The 19888-nt window shown below is 40.1% G+C and overlaps 1 protein-coding gene across 1 annotated transcript in view; it reads right to left on the bottom strand.

Annotated features, from left to right (window-relative positions):
- Positions 1-19287, bottom strand: part of palm3 (paralemmin 3) — a 39120-nt gene extending 19833 nt beyond the window's left edge. The window contains exon 1 of the mRNA XM_079265103.1: positions 19156-19287. The gene's annotated coding sequence lies outside the window, so the exon portion shown is untranslated. The remainder of the gene's footprint in view (positions 1-19155) is intronic.
- Positions 19288-19888: the final 601 nt, after the last annotated feature.

Genomic DNA, 19888 nt, shown 5'->3' with positions numbered 1-19888 from the left:
AATATGGTGCCAAGTTTTCTTAATTCATAGGGAAGAAGAGAGGAAAGAAATAAAAACCAGAGGTTCAACACGAACAAAATGTCAAACTGAAGCAGTAATGGAGGAGTTTACTGTTCTGTGTTCTTCAAACTTAATGTTTCATACAGGTTGTCCATTTTTGTGGTGTCCAGCCCGTCACACATATATATAGAGTGTTGCAATCTGCTGAATTTATAAACAATGTTTGCAATTTTGTAAATAAATATTATTGGCTGTTTTAATATCACAAGCTAAAGTTTAAAGTTCCTGCTGGAAATAGCTTCTAGAAATGTTCTCTGTTGCTGGTTAGCATTTGCAACAAGAAGATCATTTATGTTGGCGTTTATAAATGCAAACCAGCAACATTAAGATGCCTGTTTGCAGGGAAAAGGACACAAACAATGATCTGTGGGGATTAAGCCCAGGGCTATAATTTCCTTCACAGTTTGTCTAAACATTTACAGCTAATCCGGTTGTCAGTCAACTGTTCACATGCTTGCAGGTGCACTACAGCTGTTTCAGGAGGATTCCTCTCCAGCGAACTTCAGGGCTTGCAGGATGTAACCGATAATCACGGTGATAATAGAAATGAGTTAGTATGCAGTCACAGCAGACAAACACTAAAGCTGCAGTAACAAAGAGGATATTTAAGGCTCCTAGATCCAGCACGCTGGATGCCCAGTCACATTTTCCACTGCGCTGCCTTTACTTGTCACTTCCATTGCATCTTGGCTATGCATACACAGGGCTAATTTCTGAAGACATCCACAACAGAGCTTCTAAATGTAGGATACTTGTGGTAGCCTTGTGTATACATACTAAAAAGCAAGTATATTCCAGTCCAGACCAGCCTCCATGCAATGTGATACTTTACAGAAATGTTCTGTAAATGGAGGGATGATAAAAAAAAAAAATTAAATAACATTTATCGAAGGTGAGAAGATGAGACAGCAAACCAGTGCCGATGAAGTTGTAAAGATAAACCAGTCCCAAAGTGGCTTTATTACCAGTAACCCTTTCATTTAAAACCAGGTTTTGTTAATGGATATTACACTTAAAAGATTGACAAAGCAGCGCCACACGAGTGTGACAGCGAACCAGCTTTCACCATGCAAAAACGCCGAAGCAGCAAAACAGAAGTCAGCCATCATGACTGAATGAATGTCCAAAGTGTCATCTTTACATCACTGTTCAGTAAAGTGCACGACAATAAATCTTTTGCCTTCTAAATATACAAAACACAATACAACAAGTAGGAGGATGTTGTTGAATTCTTTCTGGCATTTGTCTGGACATTATTTTGCATGGGTTATTTTAGACATTTCATGGACTAAATAGTAAATTATATTAGAGAATAATGCCACCATTTAAGCTCAGTAATTATACTTAGCTGGGCTTAAAAATGTGACACTGTCTGTTGAGGATTTCTAAACACAAAGAGAACTTCATGAAGTTTATATGAAGCAAAAAAAAAAAAAAAACACAAAAGACTTGCAAGTTCTGTATGTGCTTAAAATTAAATTATATGTTTAAAAAATATCTCGTAGTTAAATACCAGATTTTTTGTCTCAGTCAGATGAATAAAAATTATTTATATGCAAAAATGATGCTGGTTAATGCTGTCTGCTGGAAGCCCAGCTTCTTCCCAGCCTCACTGCAAACTGTCAGCAGGGTTTCTTCAAACATCCTTCTTGCCTCGCTGCAGAGGAATGTAATGTATATTTGCCTTAACTATATGTGTGCATGCCATATTTATATAACAATGTATATTTGCCTAGTGGGGTGTCGTGAGGTCTATAGGCAGAGTGCTAGTTTAGTGACATTAGCTCGGTGGGAACAGATGGTAGAACAGTAGGGGGTCTGGAATGAAAATTATAACAATCACTTGGTATCACAGCTCGCAGTTTGTGGCTTTTCCTTACACACAGGCAGCGCACAATTAAATACAAGTGTAGAAAATGTAAAACCTTATTCTTTTCTTAGTTTTAATCCTTTTCTTTTTATATATAAAAATGAAAAAAAAAAAGGCACTCTGGTGTTTAACAAAGTTTAAATTGCTGTGCTGAACTTTCTATTGTCTCGTTGAGACACATCACAAAAGCCAAAGTATTAGCATTTCATTTTGAGGGTTTTAAAAGAAAAGACAATTAGCACATTCACCGTTAGCTGACAGGCAGCACTTAGAAACTAATTACACTTATTGTTGAGTTAGATAAGTTACTGGCATCAATAGATTTGTTAATGTTTTAAACAATAAAAAAAAAAAGTCAACAATAAAACTAGAACAGTGTTTCCATTTGGCGGCGGGAGCTGATTTACGGCAGGTGAGGGGTACAAAATTCCATGTTTTGTTCAACTAAAACCTGTTTCCATGCCTAATTTGCTGATATACAGAACATCAGAAGTAGCGCAGGTCATCCGATGACCAGAAGGTCGGCAGTTTGAATCCTGCTCCCAAAGTCAATGGTAACTGGACTAGTACTTATATACCGCTTTCCAGAAATGCCGACCACTCAAAGCGCTTTACCACTACTTGTCGCATTCACCCATTCACACGTAGATGTGCTGCCCCCCCCCGATAGGCCCATCAATAGGCGCATCGAGGGGCAGCTTCAGTGTCTTGCCTCAGGACACTTCGGCATGTAGTCAGGGGAAGCCTGGAATCGACCTCCCAACTTTCCAGTTGAAAGACGACTGCTCTTCCTACAGCTGCTCCAATCTGTTGTTGTGTCCTTCCAGTAGGACAGTTCTGGTGGTCAAACAGGCCACTGGCGCACATTGGCGGTCTAGTTTCCGTCAGTCTTCCCAACGGCAGCTGTAGCTACATATGTTGCTTATTGTCATCAAGTATGAATAATGGATTCAATGTGTAGTCCATGAAGTACCTTAGAAATGTATATATATAATATAAATATACATTATTATGAGCAGTATGTGTTTCTTGACTAAAATGTAATTATAACAGTATATTTTACCTGAAAGACCAGGGGGCCTTGACCTTTGGTCGACAGGAATGAACAACAAGCTAAAATGGAGCATGAAAGCTGAACTTTTGGTCATGAGACTAACAAGACCGTGGTATGGGGCACCTTTCTGTCCAAGCATCACTGGACTCGGGTGAATGATTGACTAAACCTCCCCGATGAATCACTGAATATCCAGCGGCTGAAGAGGGCAGAAAGCAGGTTGTTTTGTTGAATCAGAAGAATAATGCACATCTGAGTACGAGTCTTTACAATACCTGCGTTAGTGATGTTAAATCTTCATTTCAATGTAGGGATTTTTATTTGATTTAGAATTATTAGTAATGCTGTTTATAAATGGCATATTAATTTGCAAACAACATGTGAGATGAGGACTGAAAACAAAGCCATGCTATCTATACTGGGACTGAAGTTCTGAATAAGTTTACATTCCTGGTCCATCAAACAAAGCATTCCAAGGACATTACAAGTTGAAAATATCCTTCCAGCCGGCAGATTTGGGAACAGGAAGAGCACAAACATTGTCCTCCAGACGATTAGCGATAGGAAGCAAAGTCGACACTGATCTCTGAACCTGAGCATCCACTGCTGTCGTCACTGTCCGTTGCTCAGGAAGAGCCCGACTCAAAACAACCAGAAAGCCAACTATAAAACAAATTCCTAGATTGAACTTCAGAAGCAGGCAGGGCAATCAAAGAGGCAATCACTCTCTAGCTTGAGGAATGGACAGAGGGAATTGTTGGAAAGTGCTTTTTCATCAACTATTGATCTTGTGTTGCTTTACAGACTCTGCAGCAGATATTGTATCATTGGAGATGGATATCTTGTGCATCCAGTGAGAAATAAATCTCACGTACAGCAGGAGGTTATGTGTTCATGTGCTTGCATGCGTACTGAACACGTGTGGGTGGTATGGGAGGAATTTGTGGAGCTTGGACGGTTCTGCTGAAACAGCACATGGCCAAGTTCCTCTGACTGACAGTTCCGGGGCCAGATGCATAAAACTGTGTGCAGTTGCGTGAGTAAAACTAAGTGAACAGAGGTAGAAATGTGCAAACATCATCTTCATTTCCCAGATTTATAAGGCCTGTTTTCTTTTCTAAATCTCAGTCAGTGTGATGTGATACACGTATGCACGATCCACTCCTGTTTTTAGCCATGCATAGATGCATACACTTTCATGTTTGTTCATTTGCATAAAAGTACACTGTGTCTGTGCTTCAACTAAAAGGGTATCATAATGAAAAAAGTAAACTAAGGGTTCATTCACATCAGGATAGTCTGTTAGACTCAGTCTGATTGAGGACTTGATCAGTTGTAGGGCGGTGTATCCATGTGGGCCGAGATTGCGTTTACGCTGCACTTTGGTCAAAGGAGCCAAACCATTAGAATAACATATCCCCATTCTCACCAAAGGTGGCGCTGCACTAGTATTAAGCAAAGGAGAGGACAAGACCTGCGTGAAGACGAAACTTGTTGTTTTGGGTCTTTTCTTTTGTCTTATGCAAGTATACGGCAGAATACACTGCAACAATGGACGAAGTATGAACAGACGAGGCAGAGGACCCTTAACACCATCGCTATGGAGGCAAATAAGTGACTTTCTTTGTAGTCCGGTTCCTGTATTTGGTCCACTTGAAACGGGCCGAGACCTGCGCTTGTATGTGGACCAAGTCGGCTTCTTTGATCCAAATCAGAATTTGTTTGGTGCATTCACGTTTTCCCAAACAAAGAGAACTTTCCGAGCAAATGGACCGATTCGAATCAAAAAGGCTGATGTGAAAACTAACTAAAGAGTTTTACCAAGTGTGAAACTGAAACACAGGACAGTGAGTTTGTTTTGTTTGACTCAACAAAAACACCCGAAAAGAGAAAGAAGACGCAACAGTTCTGAGCTGACAGGAGGAGCTGGGATGAGTTAATGCATATCCTGTATATGAGCTGCACAGCCTCGCATGGAAATCCAAAAGAAGCCCCAAGTAAACCCACATTGTTAGATATTTTCTTAAAACAACCATATAAAACCTAAAGCGGCGCATAAATAAACTATTGGCCCTTATCAGAAATTCAAAACAATTCATATATTAATAAGAGATTAGTTTTCCATTTTCCAATTCACTATCTGGCTCTAATTGTTCAAAAAGTGTGCCAGAACAGTCTGAAAAACATGCAAGGCCAACATCGTCTCACAGCACATTTTTTCTTAATAAATCCTGTTCTGTGGAAGAAAAGTCTGTGTACGCATCATTTATTCATCTGGTCCAAACCGGGGTATGAAAACACTGCATTCCACAGTGTGTGTGTGTGCTTAAGAAAGCATGGACGGTCAATGTGAGATGTGTGTGTGGCTCCTATGCCAGAGTGTTAACAGTAAAGTTGACTTTGAAGCTGGTTAGGGATTAATAAAATCAACAAGCTACTTCACAGAATCACTCAGTCATTTTTTAATGTTGCCACTTCAGAGGAATCAAGTTGTCTGGGCCCTAACATCTATGTGGCAAAGGTTAAAACTGAATATTAATACAATACAGATGCATATAACAAATGTATATTTGAATAAATATTCGAGTACTCTCATTACCTTATGAACAAGCACTCGATTACTCGCATGTAGCCTAGTTTTTAAGCGTACGAAAAAAAAATTTTTTTAAAAAGAACGACGTGGACCTCCCACATCGGGCACGGAACTCCCTGGCAGTTTGACTGTCGGAGAACATCACTATCTAATAGTGTTCGCTAGGGGTGGGAAAATCTAATCGAAAATCGGGATTTTTTTTGCTTCACAATTTTAAAATTGATTTTTTGTTAAAGAATCTTTTTTTTTTTTTTTTTTTTCCCAAACAAATAAAAATAATCCATTATACATTTTTTTGTCATTTTAATTGTTTTTATTGATCTTTTTACTTGTCTTTTTGGGCATTATAGCAGCAGAATGATGGTCTGGCTGCTGTGTTGGTTTTTCTAATTGAAATCAAGAAAAATGACAAGCAAAAAAGTAAGTTTTATACATTTATTTTGTTTTCAGTCTACAAAAATCAGCAATATTAAAGAATTGTCAGAATCACAATTTAAATCGAATCACCACCCAGAAAAATCGGAATTGAATCGAAACAAAAGCATATTGTCACAGCCCTGGTAAACATGTTTACTTTTGCTGTGAAGTTGGACTTTTTAACATGGAAAACAATGGGGACTGATTCCCTTTTGGAGCCCCTAGTGGATGAAGGCTGAACTGCAAGTTGTTGCACTTCTAGGTTGATGCTCGATTCCTCCATAACAAGCACAGATGATTCTGAAAACCCTGGACTATTCATGCCACATTTTTTAACCAACTCCACAAGACTATGGAGGTTTAAGGAAGATGCTTTTTTATTTTGCTGATGACACTGCTACTGCAGGCTATACCGTACCGGGAGATCCAGAAACTGATCCACAACTTTGATGCAAAGAACAACTAACCACCTGCACCTCAATTATTGCCAATACAGAAGAGATGGTGGTGGACTTAGACTGACTCAGTCAGTGACTACCAGCAGTGACTGTGTAGCGCTGGGACAAACACCTGGGAGTTCAGCTGAATGACAAACTGGACTGGATTTCCAACCCTGACACTCTGAGCAGGAGAGAACAGAACTGATCCCCCTTCAGAAGGTTGGTGCCTCTCAACATGTGGAAAAGCTGCTGCTGCTGAAGTTCCATCAGACTGTTGTGGTGAGCAGTGATGTGCTGAGGGAGCAGCATCATGTATGCAGAAACTGATGAGGAAGGCAGGTTTTATATTCTGTATGTTGAGCTGGACATCCTGACAACTGCGGCAGAGTGATGGGCGCAGAGCAGGCTCCTGTCAATCATGTACAGTCCACTGCATCCATTGCACAGCATCATATCTAGACAAAGGAGCTGCTACCATGACAGGCTGTTGTCAATGACCTGCTCCACCCACAGAATTTAAGCAGTTTTTTGTTTTTATCCTTATATGTATGTATAGTCTGTATACAAATTATATATGTGTATGTATGTATACCCTTATATGCATGTATGTTGATTATTATTCATTTCCTGGCTTTTTTCATATTTTGTGGACATAGCTAGGACTTGAAAATTTCCTTTACGACTGAAAGCAAAACATAGAAAATGACTGGATAAGGATTGTGCTGCATACTATTTAAACTAAAAGTGTCATGAGTATTTACAGCACTGCTTCAGCATTCTGTGTCATATGTTGTTGTTTATTTGAGGTCACATTCATTCAAGACGTATTGAGGATCAGATTATTTTTACCTTCTTTTTTTATGACCTGATGATTAGACCCTTAAAATGTGTGTGAAAACAGAGTGTGCATCCTTTTTCACATGACTGCATCTACCAGTGCGGCAAACAACCATCAGATAGATGAATGGTTTGCTTCAGAGTACAGACAATACTCCTATGCAGTGCTCAATACCAATTACTGGGCTGTTTTTATTGGATGGAAAATCAAAAAGTTCCACCTTTGCATGTGCAAACAAGTCCTTCCTATCAGAATGTAAAGTGAAAATGGGATATAAAGATTTGTGGGCGAGTCCTTTGGGCTTCAATTGATTTGGTAAGCTGCATTTGAAATTAGACGTACGCGCAATCAATCATGTGATTATAATATCAACAAAATATGTGAGGAAAAGAGAATCACGTCCACAATGATGGTTATATGAACCTCCTGGAAACACTGTACTCCCAAACAAACCAAGAGATGCCAGATCACCCATTCATTAGTCAGTTTTGTGGTCTGTCAGCCTGCATTAAGACCACATGGAGCCATAAACTGAAATTAAGCTCTGATGACGGACAGTAGGTCATGCTGCATCTTCGTTCACACACTATAATTCAGCATCAGTTCCTGAACTGGAAGCACATAAGCAGGATATACTGTTGTTAGTTACCAAGTTGGCAATATAATAAACCATAGTTTTTAGAGCCATTGCATTATGTCTTCTGCCAGACTCACAGATGGCTAAAATTTGTCTAAATACTCGACATGGTTGTGCAGTCGATGAGGCTGCACTCTAAGTAGCTCCATTTGGTGAAGCTTCTGATCACGTCCAAACCACCATCTGCCAAACACATCTGAAATATTAGATCTGGAAAATGTTGGATGTAAGAAAATCAGTTTCGCTGCCATCAATCTTTGCAACAGATAACAAATGACAGCATGGAAAAAAAAATAAAAAATCTTGTCATCGACTCGTCAAACCAGCAGAGAGGCTGCAGATTAACACGGTCATCCCCAAATACAAATTAACGGTGAAGATGAAGAGTAATGTGCTGTGAAGCCGGAATGAGTCATCGTGAATATGAATAAATATGCAGGATTATCTGTTTAATTCTAATGGGAGGAAGTCAGGTTGCTGCGTTGGGATAATCATAAACATTGATAGGAAATGTTATACTCAATGTTTGAATTAATCTCATAATATAAAAACCAAATATATGTATAATAAGAATATGTAAACAGTTGAATATTCAAGGTTTAAAAAGCTGTTTCCAAAGGATTGAAGGGTCTTCAAGTGGAATGAAAGTGCCTCGACTGTTTAACTGTAATGCTATTTTCTACTGTACTAATGTATAATACCACATTTTAGGATGAGTTTTTATTTTTAGTCTTTTATTTGCAAATATAATCAGTTGTGTTTTAACTAATCCTCAAATCCATAAAACCAAGTAGATTGTTAGAGATCATTAAAGTGTCTCTATGATGCACATTTCAGTCTAATTTATTTTAATATGCAAGTACAGAAGGGCAAGAAATAATTAAGCATTTATCACAAATCCCTTCATTCATTTTGTATTGATCCTCTCAGATCAGCCTCTGCCAGAAACAAGCGAACAGAGAAAGCTCCGCCCTCTGTCCTGCATGCTGTGTCTGATTGGTCAACTGCTCGGAGTCGTTATCCTGAGCAGTGAAGATGGGCGTGGCTTTCTTCTCGGTTATGTGCACATTACTTGATTTCAATGAGGAAAAAACAACACAGTAACCAGACCATCAATCTGCTGCTATGATGCCCAAGAAGACAAGTAAAAAGATCAATAAAAATGACAAAAAATTTATAATGAATTATTTCTATTTTTTTTTTTTTTTTTTTTTTAATTATTTGTTTTTCTTGTCTAGCATTTAAGCAAGCAGAATAATGGTCTGGATGCTGTGTTCTGCTGAGAAAATGTACTTTTACTTTTATAAATATAATGATCCCCTTGACTTTCTGAATTCTTGTTTTATTCCTCTATTTATTTTGCATTATTGTTTGTATTTGTTTGCACTGCTGGACCGAACTGGACCGGAGAGGACAGAAGAGAGACAGGAAGAACACATGTTCATATAAACACACACACACATATATACAAGCCAACCTTAAGATTCATATTCCCCGTGCGGGGGGCCTAGGCTATCAACTGTCAGAAGCCACAGAAATTTAAATATAAATCAGACACACAGAAAGAAAACTACAAGCTTTGAGTGAATAAACCTGAAGGACGACTTTGTGACTGTGTACAGAGTGAAACTTAAAATTATGAAGCAAAAAATCCCAATATTCAATTTTTTTATTCAATTTTTCCACCCCTATACGTTAGTCTGCAGCTGAACTTGGACAATGTGCCCATGACAAATTTCCCCTTGTGGGACAATAAAATTTAATTCAATTCAATAAATGAACTGTGAAACAAATATTAACTTTTAAGGAAACACACCTTGATACCTCTGTAGCATTCCCAACCTAACTATCCACTGAGGTCCAGCGACTGATCCGGAGGTCCCTACTGGTTTAGGTCAGATTTCCTTTCGCTTTGCTGCAGCAAAGGATTGGAACTCCATGCATCATTCCTTCAAGCTTTCAGTTCTCCCATCATTTGCCACGTTTAAACTGTAATTAAAACACTTTATAGCAATCTGTTGTTATTGTTGACCTTCCCCCTCTCCTTTCCCACCATATATTTTAGTAGTTATTTAAGTGGTTTTAACTTGATAATCAATTTTGGTTGCAAGTCTTTATTTGTCTATATTGTTTTCTTTTACCTGCAAGTTTAACTGCTGGGCCCTCTTGCCACCGTAAATTAGAAGTTGTTGGCAAAATAAAGGTTGCATAAAAAACTAAATAAATAAAAACTTTACCTTCTTTCAGACATGACTACATAAATGCCAGCTGACTATTAAAAACACCCAACAACGCAGCTGCAAGCACGCCGTTTAAAAACTGCAGCTGTAAACGGTGATTGTGAATGAAGCTCTATCCGGCGCTTCGGGCAGCATTCACAGACACGCCTGGGGATATAAAACATTAAATAGTGGTAAAATGAGAAGAACACGGAGCTCGTGTTCTTTTGCTTGGACTTGACATCCATGCCGAGACTCAGTTTTTATTGTTCTACCATGAATTAAGCAGATTAAAACACTGGCTTTCTTTTTTTTTTTAAACTTTTTTTTTTTAAAAACATGGTAGTCTTGATGTTTATTTTGAACTTCATAATCACATCCCCAGCCTCCAACGTAAGCAGTTTTTGCTCCGTCCCAGTAAAGTACTGGTTCCAGCATAGCACTTCTGTGTGTTTGCTTTATTTTGGTGCTCAAGTCAGAGCTTTGCCATTCTAGATGAAAGGTAGTGGTTCTAAGTTTGACCTTGGTTTGAGGCAGTTCGATGGAAAAACCCTCAACGCCTCTGGTAAAATATCCTTATAAATATAATGAAAGATTTCAGTCATTATGTCCTGGGTTGAACCCTTTGAAATGTCATGGAAACTGCTTGTACAGTGCTAAACACGCCAACATGAAAGCACCGTCTAATTGTTGCTTACCTGCTTAATCTTGTGTTTACATGTCAGCGCAGACTTGACCTTGTGCAGAACGGGAGACAATGCTTATCGACTGTCACTCTTACGTTGCAAGACAGTTAATCACTGTTCTTTCAGTGTTTTGGTGTTCAAAAATTCATTTAATCTACAGCTTTATCTAAAAAAGAAAACTGTGCAGACAGTTGAGGGTCATAAAATTGTCCAAGATAACATAGAAAGGCTGGTTTTCATTCCCCAGGAGCGATGTCGTACACTGCGTTGCATTGCTAGCAAACTCAATGTAAAGTTCACAGCGACTAACAGAATGTTATTAGTGTCTTTCACAGTGCATTAGTTCATGGCACAGCTCCGGCGCAAGACAGTAATTATTATGTCTCTGGAGGTGTTTATGTACAAGACACCAGTCTTTATAACCCGCCTCATCTGCCTCACGGATGAAGAACCATGACGTGCAAGAAGAAAAGCTTTAAAAATGACAATGTAAAAGGTAGAATGAAGACATTGAATGAGCAGATAATAACACACAGATAGAATGTAGATGGAAAAAGCTGCAGGCAACCAGAAAGTGAGAGAACAGAAACTTTATGGAACCATGAGAAGAGGAGGGGGGGATCAGAGGTTGACGCCTCAGCTCCGACAAGTCTGAACAAGACCCAGAGGCTGCAACACGCTGTAAAAATCTCTATGTGCATGCACCCCGTTCCCACAGACACACCTTAACACGAGCTCATCTCCGTTTTATCAGTCTTTTATTAAACAGACTTACCAACTTTTCAAAGGAGCTGAAGTGTGACGGCAACCGTGAGAACAATCATGCGTCTACACTTCGAACTTCACAGCTGCAATTCCTCCTCAAAAGCAAAAAGGGATTTTCTTATTCTGACATTAGTTGCTGAACATCTGATACTTTACCCGTTTAATATGCTTAATGCCGTACAACAAAGTCAGAAATGCATGTGCTCTGTAACTCTGACCGACGCCGTCGTGCTTCTGTACTTTGACGAGCGAGTCTTCATTTTATTAACCAGTTTAAAAGGATTTTCTTTTTTCTTGTTTTTTTTTTAAACGTTTTGCAGTTCGCTGCAGGGAAAAATAGGCTTAAAAACGACCTTAATTCACAGTTAAATGCAGAGTCGGCTGCAAATTATCATGAAATGGAACGTTTTCTTTTGCAGCACTTTAAAACCTGAAATGAGATTTTCTTTTCCAGAAGCATCTCTGTCTCTTCCGCTCAGCTGTCAGCGTGGATCTGCGCTAAGACAGCGGGCTGCAGGTCATTCATCTGCGGTTTAAAGATCACTCACCACCTTGTACATTAAGAAGACTAAAAAATGTTAATGATAGGCATGTTTTCACTGTTGGCATTTCCACAATGCAGCGAGGAGCAGAAGAAATCTGATTTCAGATCAGTTGCATTCATCCATCTGGCGGACATATCATGCAGATTATCTTTGGACTTGTTCTTCCTGTTAGCACACAATGGAAGGCAGTGAACGCCGTCAGGTGATAATCTCCAGTTTGGCCTCTTTCAGACGTTTCGGACCGTCCACATTAACTGTCCTGTTGGGAAACCTTTCTCCTGCACTTCCAGCATGAGTCTGGAAGACATGTGTTGGCTTGCTCAGGTGATTATTCTGCCTGTGTGAGCTGGATTACCGTGTGTGTGTGTGTGTGTGTGTGTGTGTGTATATATATATTTGTGTCTGTGTGTGTATGTGTGAAACAGGTTTGGAAAGGAATGCAGGACTGGTGTAATCCGGTCTCGGTTCATTTTCGCTATTGTCATCGAGTCAAAAGCCTGTAGGCCTGTTGGGCCTCATAGCTCAGTCACAAAGACACACATATTCCCAACGTAACACACACACACACACACACACACACACACACACACACACACACACACTCCAACGGCCCATAGATGTAGGATCCCCAATTCTTTACAAATACAACCAGCAGCTACATTTCTACCAAACTTTAAGGATATAAAACTGCAATGTTTTTGTTTTCCCAGCAATGGATGGCCAAGCAGCTTGTAAATGTGTTGCCAAACAATTTAATGATTAACTTTCTTCCTTCTCAATTATCACCACAACAAACAGAATTCCAGCCACTCATTAAAGACACCAGACACGTTCAACCCACAGCGGCCAACACTCTGAGGCAGAAGATCTGATCAGAAACAAGAGGCCATGTAAGAAGAACTGGACTCGCTGTGATATTTGTGAAGCTTCTGTAGCTGCCGGACCATCAGGATGATACGACTACAGAATAAAGCAACGCGATCCCGGCAGCAGAATCCTCATGCAGGCAGACACAACATGCTCATTAAATCCTGCTTGAAAATAGGCATCCTGGAAAGTAACAGCTGTGTTGAAATAGCTGTTTGCATGTCGGTCTTCACATGCCATCCCCATAGCAACCAATGAGCAGTCTGCATCTTGTAAATGGGAAGACTTGAGACTGACATTGTAGGGGTCACATTTTCTAGGGCTGTGACGATATGCTTTTGTCCCGATTCGATTTAAATTGCGATTCTCACAATTCTTTGATATTGCTGATTTTTGTAGTTTAAAAACAATAAATGTATAAAACTTTTTTTTTTTTTTTTTTTGCTCGTCATTTTTCTTAATTTCAAAGAGGAAAAAAACAATACAGTAGCCAGACCATCATTCTGCTGACATAACGCTCAAAAAGACAAGTTAAAAGATCAATAAAAACAATAAAAATGGCAAAAAAATTTTTATAATGCTACATTTAGAAAGAAAATTTTATAATATAATCCAGATTATCGATTTTTCGCTACTTGCCGGTTTGATACTTTACGTCAAAGGTCACAGTTGTGATTTTGGTTTGAACAAACAGCCTTTACGTCCATCTGATCTGAGGATTTGCTGGTTTGCAACCAACGTAACACAACTTGACAGAAGTACTGTTTTGGAAACTTAAAGACGCTTTATGTGACTTTCTGATCTTAAGACTCTGTGTTGCGGACTTGTTCGATGACACAGTGACGTCTATCATGTGTATTTCTAGAGCCGCTGCTGCCTAGAAGCATCCCGAGGCTGAAAAACCGACACTACACAACCTTTACATGACGTCGCAGCAGAGTTTCACTTCACGCTAGAAAAAACAGACTGGATGTTTTGAACAAGCAACGTCACTGATTCAGCAAAGAAACGCAACAAGATTAAGAGCGAGAGATCGTAAGATCGTCTTCTGCTGGCTGGAGAGAGCTAACAGGTCGGGCAGGATGTAAACTGGAGGCTGAATTAGCCGTCGAAAATGGCAAAAGTTCTGTAATGTGTCTTTAAGATCATACGTTTTCACTAGACTGTCATTAAAAGGGTGAGGTGGGATATCTGCAGGAGGTGGCAATGAAAGCAGCTCTGTTTTGTTTTTATAAATGAATAAAATCTTAAGATTCTGCCAGCTGACAGAAGTTTTGTTTAAAACCTGTTTTACCCTCTACACTTCATCTATTTAAAGGAATAACATTCACACGTACAGCTTTGTGTCTTATTTCTGTCAAGCTGTTAAAATTTAACTGCATGTTCTTTGGAAATCTGGCTGAATTTTAACTTTCACATGAACCGCTTCATTTGTGAGAGTTAAACTGGACTTTCACTCCAAGAGTCAACAGTAGTCAAACCAGTGTCAACAGATGAGTTCAGAGGAACCTCCTTCACGCCAATATATTCCCTTTTTCTGACATTTCATTTACATATTCTCCTGACTGAAGGAGGTCAGTAATGCCGTCAACTGAGGGTCAAATCATCATAATTTATGAAACAAACAAAGAAAAAGTAGCTTTTTGAAAGACTGAGACACCATTATCACGATTGATTAAAAGGAAAGAAAATCAGAAGGGTTTTACAAACATGGTCCAGACTGCACTTACACATAATTGCAGAAAAGTACTTGAGAACAGTAGATGGGAAAGCTCCGACTGAAAGGCCTACAACGTTAAACAATGCAACAAGTAAGAAAAACTGTCGTAAAGGTGTTTCCATTTCATCCAGCAAAACCTAACAACCTGTTTCCTTCAGCGTGGGTTGCAGATCCATCAGCAGCAGCTGGGCTTCTTACAGATCAGCTGTAATAAGACGACTGGCTGTAATAATTTCACTCATTTAAAGGTGGAGTAAGTAAGATTTTCAATTTTTTCTAAATAAATTAACTAATAAAATAACTACAATCATAATTAGATAGTTTTTTGAACATGTAGGTTCCAGTCTACAAAAAAAAGATTCTTTAACAAAAAATTAATTTTAAAATTGTGAAGCAAATAAAATCCCGATTTTCGATTAGATTTTCCCACCCCTAGCGAACACTATTCGATAGTGATGTTCTCCGACAGTCAAACTGCCAGGGAGGTCCGTGCCCGATGTGGGAGGTCCACGTCGTTCTTTTTTTTTATTCCTACGCTTAAAAACTAGGCTACATGCGAGTAATCGAGTGCTTGTTCATAAGGTAATGAGAGTACTCGAATATTGAAAAAACTGAAAATGCCCATCCCTAATCTAAACATTAAGCAGAGTGGACTCCAGCAGTCCAGCTGATGACGTCCTCTGCTGTTTGATATTGTGCTTGTGTTGTTCTTACTCTCTTATGCAAGTCGCTTTGAAAAAAAATAATGCTGAATGACTGTAGAATAGAATAGAACAGAATAGAATAGAATAAAAGCCAAAGGTTTGGGGGAGGGGCGGAGGCTCCAATCTTCAAAAAAGACAAATCGATGAAGGTCTTTCTTGTTGTGTCTCTGCAGATCCGTCCCTTCAGAACCATGATACACGGCAGCCGCATCGTTATGTTGGAAAAATGAGCATGTGCACCATGTGGATCACACACAGACTGCACTAAAATATTTTCTCCTTGCCATCTTGTCCTTACCAGCTGTTAGCCGACTTCAGTAGCTGACTGCAAATAAAAGGGAAACCGCACAGATGGATCTAAAGAGCACCATCTGAAAACGACTCACTATTCCTAAATGAGACGAAGCATACAGAGGAGGAAGAAAGGGAAGACATTTACATCAATGATGGGGCATGGCTGGTATCTCAGGTATGTTTGGACTGACAGCGTGACATCATGCAGAAACGTGTTGTGGGTCAGGCGAGCTCACCGAGAAGCTATTTCACACCTCTCCGCTGCCATAAAACGACAACGGCTTGTCATCATCGTTACTTAGAAAATCCCAAACGGGAGGCAGTTAAGCTCCACCTTTATGTCACTGCAGACGATACGAACGAAAGATGTTTTATCTCATCAAGTTCTTATGATTTATAATATATATGTACGCACAGTTTGGCATTGACCACTAGGTTTGTCAGCCACCATTCAATCTCTCATTTCTATTTTACTTAATCCCCAAACCACCAAGTATGCATCCGTTTAGACTACTTTACTTTAGGATTAGCATTTAGGAGTCACTGTGCAGCCCTGTTGGAGCCTACCTGAATGACTTCCTCCATCACTGCTACACCACCAGGAAATAACAGCCAGTTATTTCTTTGCTACTGAAATTCATTCCTCTGAGTTCAGCTCAAAATGAAAGCTTCTACTGCGTCCAACAAGGTGTTTTCAATCCAAACTTGGTCAAATGAAAAAACCTGAGGAGTAATTAAAGCTTCATCGAACTAGGGGTGGGAAAATCCAATCGAAAAATCTGGATTTTTTTTTTTTTTTTTTTTTTTGCTTCACAATTTTAAAATCGATTTTTTTTTTGTCAAAAAAAAAAAAAAATCCTTTTTTTTTTTCAAATAAAAAAATTTAAAAAATTAAAAACTTTTTATTCTTTTTATTGATCTTTTAACTTGTCTTCTTGGGCATTATAGCAGCAGAATGATGGTCTGGTTACTGTGTTGTTTTTTCCTAATAGAAATCAAGAAAAATGACGAGCAAAAATAAGTTTCTTTTACATTTCTTTTTGTTTTTAATCTACAAAAAAACAGCAAAATCAAAGAATTGTGAGAATAGCAATTTAAACTGAATCGGCCCCAAAAAATCAGAATCGAATGGAAACAAAAGCATATCGTCACAGCCGTACACCGAACTGTGTATCCGTGTGAGACAGAAGGATTCTGTGCATTTAATCTAAATGGATGGATTTGAACGTAGTACTATGAAAAGCGAACGTAAATGATGCTACACAGAAGACGAATGCTAACTGGTTGGAAATGAGTTTGAGCCGGAAGGTGCGAACAGATTTAATCACAAAGTGCCAAAACCGACACAAGAACGTAGACGTATTAACGCTCCACCACGAAGCAGATGTGGGACTTCTGTCTTCGTCTACGCAGGGCGGGATGCAGAAGCATGTTCAAAGGAACACACGAAGGAAGGGAATACCACTTGGGATCTTTTTTTGGAATTGCAGGAAGACGGATTTCTGCACATAGCTTGTTTTTGCTTGCACTCTGCTCCACTTCTGCTTTGTGAGAGGATGTGTTGGGATGTCCATGTCGTGACCCAACGGGCTTCAGGGGGGGGTTCTTCTATTTATGAGCTGCACCGCCCCCCCCCCCCCTTTGTGTGTGTTTGTTTAGTTCTTCTTTGTTTTCATATCCAGGCAAACCATCTTTTCTCAAACTCTGCAATCTGAGTCCAATTTTCTGTTTGGTCAAAATAATAATAACCTGAAGGAAGGTGCATTTGTGCTTCCTGCACACACACACACACACACACACACACACACACACACACACACACACATAAACAAAGCCCCAACAATCATATAAAGACAGAAAGAGCCAGAAGGACTCTGACATTACAACAAATTATCTGGAGGACATCATTTAGCAGACCAGCTTCTGCAGCTTCCACTTAAATGGAGAAAACGCCTGGATAAACATGTTTCAAACAAGCCAAGGAGTCAAATAAGCTGCTTTCTGCTTACAAGGCCTCATCACGGCACACATATGTGCAAATCTTATTCCTCTTAAACAGAGGACAAACACGTGGAGGAATATGCTGGAGGGGATAGGACAGTGAGGAATTTTCCTCCTGCTGTAAACTCATCCATCACCAAGTTTGCCCAGCGAAGAAGTGGATTTCATCACTTGCAGCTACTCTTTGTCTCCCCTCCTTTATCTTTCTGTATTTTAATCTCTCTGTCTTGTCAGAGTCGGACTCTCTGCTGCTCCTTTCAACACGATCTGAAAAGATAAAGCTCTTACTGATTGGTGGTGCTGACGACCACACAGTTTCTCCTGGCCTTTTATCAGCTGCTAACAGCTATACCGCCCACTCGACCCCTCTCTCTGCGTCTTTTTGTACATTTTGGGGAAAAAACTCCAGCTGATTGAGAGTCAAACTAAACTACAGAGTACAGAGATTAGCTTCAAGATCATCTGATTTATGTATAAAAGACTGAACTTTTCAGCTAGAGAGCAGCAAATAGGCCTCCAAGGGAGAGATTTCCTGTAAAAAGATCCAGACTGGTGGTGATTAGTGGCGATCAGGAGGCTTGGGCAGAGGGTGACAACAACTTCAGGTTAAAATCATAACTTTTCCAGACAATAAAAGTCTAAATCAGGACTTTTGGAACCTCTTGAAGTGCATTTAAGTGCAGCCTTCCTTTGAAAGCTGAGAAGCATGCTGGCTAACAAACCTAGAAGAGGATAAATTTTCCCTGAAAGCTAAATTAAAGCAGATACACGGAGACACACACACACACACACACGTCCTTTCAGTTCTGTTTGACAGAAAGAAGAGCCCGAAGAGCTCCTGTTGGGATCTCACAAAAAAAAAAAAAAAAATCAGTTTGCACAGCTGCATGCAAAGACAGCTGTGTGCTTTACAGAAACTGGGTGAGTCATGCTCAAGAGTCAGAAAATGTGTGGCTAATCTAACTGCAACCTGAATCTTGATCTGCATTGGGGGGTGGGGGGGGGGGGGGGGGGAGACAAAGATCGTAGCTCATAAAAATGTCAAAAAGAGAAACACTATCCCAAAATACTGGATCATAAAACAGCTGCAAATACTTTATGTTTTCCTCCTTAATAACTCCTAAATGTCAACAACAGACGACCTTTATATCAGACTGAAAGGTTCCCTTATTATTCCGTCTGACAGAAAGCAGACACATGGAGGCAAAGTGACTTGAGAAAAAGCCAGGATGTGTTGGGAAGTGTTGAATAAAAGTGCAACTGGTTCGTTGTTTAGTTGAGGTCAGACAAGTCAACAGCTGCTGGGGCAGTCCAGGTCTGGCTTGGCTCGTTTCCACCGCCTGGCTCGGCTCACAAGGTCTACACCAAGCCTGCTTTTCACTTCATGCGAGGAAAATAAAGAAACACAGAAAAGTTCCCCCAATGTGTTGCAAAGCAGCGCTTACCTGTCAGGACTTCCCCACTTGACGTGACGTCCAATAAAAAAACTCAACTAAAAACTTTGGGGTTTTTTTTTAAAGAAAAAAAGAAACAAGCAACAAAATAAGCGTTTCTTCTACGGGCTCAATTAACTGTAAAATAGGACACGAACGTGCGTTGAACACCTGAGAAGCCCTCGCGCTCTGCCGCTCCAACAGGACGACGAAACGTCACATGGACGCAGCAGGACGACACGTCGCCGCACGTATCCAACTTCGCTTCAGTCCCGCAAAGTTTGCTGGAGGCAGAAGAGTCGCAGAAGCGGGAGGGAAAGGTGAAGCCGTGTCCGCGAGGAGGAGCAGGGTCGCTGTGGTGTGTGCGCGCGCGCGCGCGCGGCGCGCGGCGGTTACCTGCGGCAAGCCAACCCCTCCGCATCAGCGGCCGCCTCGCGCTTCCTGTTATTGTCGCTCAGAATGGCCGCAAAGCAGTCAGCTTTCCTCAACAGCGGCAGGCTGAGATGCTCCTGTTGACACAACAAACAGCCGCTCGCGCTTCTCCATCCGGATACTGGAAGTTGTGGGTTCCAGGAGGATCACTGGGTCACTTTGAGTTTTCCTGAAAGCTTCGTTAACTTACGCCATTGTTGTTGTAGCTACTGGTTACCATCTTCATGTCATCAAAGCCCTCATAAAATGATCATAATTAAACAGGAAATGAAACTCTGATGTCTCTCATCAAGGCATTTAAACAGGCTTGTAT

Source organism: Telmatherina bonti, assembly GCF_933228915.1.
Source record: "Telmatherina bonti genome assembly, chromosome: 3".
In the NCBI taxonomy this organism is placed as follows: domain Eukaryota; kingdom Metazoa; phylum Chordata; class Actinopteri; order Atheriniformes; family Telmatherinidae; genus Telmatherina; species Telmatherina bonti.
This window is presented reverse-complemented; position numbering and strand designations above follow the sequence as displayed.